The sequence below is a fragment of the Otolemur garnettii genome, unplaced genomic scaffold (assembly GCF_000181295.1).
Source record: "Otolemur garnettii isolate 467f Iridium unplaced genomic scaffold, OtoGar3 scaffold00024, whole genome shotgun sequence".
NCBI lineage: Eukaryota > Metazoa > Chordata > Mammalia > Primates > Galagidae > Otolemur > Otolemur garnettii.
Window position 1 is genome coordinate 11,196,316 of NW_003852419.1, and position 5,098 is coordinate 11,201,413.

The following is a 5,098-nucleotide window of genomic DNA, read 5'->3' on the forward strand; positions in this document are numbered from 1 at the left end:
ATAGTTCCCATCAGAGTCAGTAGTTTGCAAAATACAGCTGTTTATATGCGGCCAATGCAATAAGCTCTGTTTACTAGGAGCTTGTACAAAAACACATGAAAAATAATAATAATACAACTTAGCTGTCTAACTATTAAACAGTTGTAATATTTATAAATTATTTATAAATAAAGATTTCTAATTTATGGAGTATTTTTCCTTAATATATTGTCCCACAGACATAGGATTCTATGCTTAATAGCAAATTCAATTGCTTTTCAAATTCTTCATCTCCAAGTTCTCCTTTCCAGTGGCAGAAACTTAGGCACGGTATTCATAATATGAGAGATTTTAAATTATGACACTATAAATACTTTGGCACCATCACTGCTTATTGACTTAAATGAAATGGACTGTTATTATTTAGAAATCCAATATTCATCTCTCAGTACAAAACTAAATTGAAAACTAGAAGGGCGAACAGGTTTCCAGTCAAAACTGGCCCCTTAGTTCTTTGTACTCACAAAAGTAAGAGTTACAAGCTTTGTTCCATGGAAAGCAACAGCAGGCTACAGTTTTGAGGCTGAGCTCAAATCTCCTCCAATTCTAGCCAGGCAATTTTAATAGCATCCCACAGCTTCTGGTACCTCATCAGTGAAATGAAGTTTCACTCTTTCCTGTGTGGGTCATTTTAAAAACTGAATGGGAAATTGCATGTAAAAGAATCTATCAGCAATAAGCACTCGTTTGATAAATATTTTTAAATACAAATCTATCTCTTCTTAACTTTTCAACTTGCCAAGAACAAATAGAAGTCAAGAAATGTCTTTTGATCTAGACAGGGGCAGCCTCATGACTGCAATACCCTTCCTGTCTTGAATTTATTCTTCACCTCTTCCTAAGATCATGGAATATCCATCTCCATGAACCACTTTAGTAAACATTTTTGGGGTTTCATAGTTTATAGTTTTATAGCTGGGATATCCAAAGACTCTCAATGAAAGACAAAAGTATATTAGTAGTTAAAACAGACGTTTCCTGAGAGCAACAGAAAGGAAGTACTCGTCTCTACAACAAGAGAGCATATTGGGAAATAGACACATGGGAAGTGTTCTGAGACATCTGCTGGGAAAAGAAACTTCTAATCAGTCACTCTGCCTCATCTTGAAAGTTCAGTTAATATTAATAACACCTGCTTCCCAACACTATTGGAGAGACCAAGCGAGAGAAGGTGAAAACATCTGCAACAGTAGCTGGCCCACACATGGCCAGTTTATTTGAATCTCAAGCTCTACCGTATAGCTGGCAAGCTGATAAAACATCCTTCCTCAAAATTGTCTGCCAATCCAGATGTGTCTGGCATCCATCCAATGTATTAATATGAGTGATTTACACTACATTCAGATCTTCATACATGTATATAAACACTACCTTAGGCAATCTCTATACCTGAAGTATATGAAGTCTATTTGAAAAACCTTCCAACCTGCCATAACTTTGACCTACCATTTTGTGACCAAGACAAGGCTGGATTCTGAATCACCAGCTACCCACACATCAGTAAAAACCACTTTATTAAGACATAAACCGCCAATGCTTCATCATATTTTATATTCAGGGCTTAACCTTCACTACTTTTGGAGAGTAAAAGAGATTAAAAACAGACCTGACAATTAAGAACAGTCTGTTCTGGACAGTCTAGTCTCTTTTTAAACAAATGTCTCATGATTAATTCCTTTTTGCAGAAGGCTGTTATGAAGTTTGATGTGACTTACACATTGCTTCTTAAAATATGCCTAAGTCAGATAACTTTCACTCTGATCTGGTCTTCAAGTTATTTTTCTATCTACATTGACCATTGACTGACTCAGCCCAAAGTCAAATCCATCTGAAGTTAGTTTTTGTATGCAGAGTTAAAGTTCAAAATATTTAACACCCAATATGGCACAGGCCAGCAACCTTTCAGAGAGGACGTTGACACCAGCACCTGAGCTGGGTTTTGGAGACTACCCCTACTCCGCTTCCTGTTGTTTAGCCCTGGGGAGGTCGGCAGGGGGAAGGGCATAGTGATAGTGTCAGAGTGATGGGTGAGTAATGGGCACTCCTCAGGACACTTAAGACAGTGGAAATATACCAGTAAATATGGATGTAGTTTTGGATCTTAAAAACCAGGAAGGCCAGTACTTCCAAAAATTGACCCAAAATTTATGAAAAATTGAAGAAATAGAAGACAGAAGACCCCAGCATATAAGAAGCTGCCTAAAATTCCTATCATTAAAAGACAGTTGAAGGAGAGAATCATGGGAGTCTTAAAATCCCTATTTAAATGCAAATTGCCTAAGAGAGAAACTCTGTAAGGTATCAGGACCTATGAACACCATTGATACCTATTTACTGAAGGTAACAACTGGTAAAAAAACAGAGAGGAGCCCTGGGAGACCAGAAAAAACTCTGGCCTAGAAGTTTGCAGAAGTAAGGGAAACAAGGAAGGCTAGAGAAATAGATCAAGTTTATTAAGACGTAAGTTGCTAATGCTTCATTATATTCTATATTCAGGGCTTAACCTTCACTACATTCATAGAGTAACAGAGACTAAAAACAGACCTGTGGCCTGGAGTCCTCAGGAGCATAGAGAACACATCTGACATCACTTCTCTGACCTGCATCCCCTTCTTGCCAGTGGGCTTGCGCAAGGTTGTCCTATCGAAACACAACCACAGTCCCTAGGCTGATTCTGCTTTGGGGTTTTCTTTCTTCCATTATCCTAAGTAAAGATAAGGAGCCAATTAATTCAATGCTGCCAAACCTTCTCTTACTTCTCTTTAAAGACATATTGATCAACAGTTATTTAAAGGTAGGATAGCCAAAGCCTCTTATACAAATTTAGGTTTCCTTGTAAGCAACCCATCACATCATTTATTTTCAAGATGTTTAAGGAAGTGGCTCAACTGAACTCTTGTGAGATAACCACAGGTGAATAGAAAAAGATGAACAGCCAATAGCACAGCCTTTCAGGGCCATATACATGAATCACTACCAACAAAAAGTGGATCAGATGGTTTCATAATCCACATTCTGATTTGAACTAACTTCTCATTTGAACAGGGAATAGAAGAGTAGAGACCTATGTAATTCAGTTAAAGCCTGTGAGCATTTTGATCTTTGTGAATGTGTATCTGAAAACAAAAATAATTGTAGAATCACTCTGTGAATAACCTTTCACACACCAATCTACTAGAGAACTTTTTCTCCCTTGCTTTTGATTTTAACATCATATTATATATGATTTTCTCCCTTGCATTTGATTTTAACATCATATTATAAATTCCTTAATATTGATTATTTTTCTAATGGAAAGATCAACCCACCATGTAGGTTTCAGTATTTTTTCTTGAATGAAAAATGTAAAACCTCAGAACCACATGTCCCCTATCACCAGCATATGTGATAATGAAACATACATGGTGGGACTGAGACTTGAATATGGCATCTCTCTTTAGCGAGCTCGGTGTGTCTGTGCACGCTGGCAGGCACATGCATACGGAGAAGTAGGGTTGTTAGAGGATGATTTAGAGTGACTACCAGGAAAAATTAAGAAATCAAAAACCAAATATTCTTTTAATGTAATTTTAATGTGCGTTTTTTTTCTATTTCAGTTCTACTTTTATCCTGCCATGTCAATGACTCGTAAAAGGGCCCAATTATAACATTCCACAAGAACAGTTTGGTGGTGAGTGAGGAAGAAAAGTTCAGAGAAATTTAAGAATTAATTTTCAAGAGGCACAAAAACCATTACTAAAAAAACTATCAGGAAAGTTAGGGTCTTCTGGTAATTCTGGACAGAAGACACCTCTGCCGTGTGTTGCAGAGGTTTGGAGAAGGGAACGTGAGCAGCCAGGAGGTTGAGACTGGCCCATCACACTAGAGAGATTTATTTGGAAGGATGAATGACAGGATAAACAGCATGCATATGAAAAGATGAGAAGGAGAATCTGGCTCCTTCTAAATGTGCAATCCTAAATTCTGATGAAAGAAAAAATTCTGACAACCCCAGACACTGAAGCCTGGCTTTTTGGGCTGAAATCCAACTGAGAAAGTTACTTAACTCTCCTCATATGTAAAATGGGAATAAGGGGAAGATCTCCCTTATATTAATAGGATTATTGTAAGAATTAAAAGAATAAATATTTTAAGTACTTAGAGCATCCCTGGTAAATACACGAGCAACATACATTTTTATTAAATAATCAAATCAAATAAAGATTTATAAGACATGTATATAAATAGGGATCATCAATTAGTCTCATGTGACCCATTTACACAAATACCTCTTAGAACATTCTATAAGCCACATGTCTTCTTTTAGCCCTGATTTCAATTTAGTATGGGAGTGTAAAAGGTTGCCGGGTACAGTCTTCTGAATCCCCAAGATGTTCCCCAGCCATGCCTCCAGCAAAGGGCACAGCTAAGCCTGACCTGTGACCCTTCAAGGAAGCAACAGGAACAGTTGAGCGGGAAATGTGATTTAAGGAAGGTCCTGCCAGTACTTCCACATGCTTATTTTTCAGAATGGTTTAATTAAAGTTTCTGACATGAAGAGAGCTATTTCTGCTCATCTATTCAGAGCCGTTTATGGAGAGGAAAAAAAAACACTGAAATAGGCTGTTTCAGTCAATTTATAACAATATAGTTGTACAATTAAGCTGGAAGGGTACAAAGAAAGTTAGTCTATATAATTTTTCCTCTTATAGAGGTATTCATTAGAGAACAAATTGAGGTCTCAGATGGAATAATGTTCAGACAAACCAGTCAGAGGAGAACACAGTAGTCTTACACTGTGAACTCAATGTCCAAAATTCTAATAGTGTCCCTATTTTATTAGCAATTCATCCCCAAAAGCTACATAATAGTCAAACTGAACTAATTAATGCATGCTCGTTAATTACTACTTATTATTGCTGATATTATGCTTAATTATTCCTATAGATTATAAACATAAATGCTTCATTTTTTAATAACCAAAACTACAGAAACGGAATAATTATTTGAAAAGAACTTGGTTGCTTCAGTTAATTATTATCTCCATACTGGGAAATGGATACTATAATAATAAAAAAAA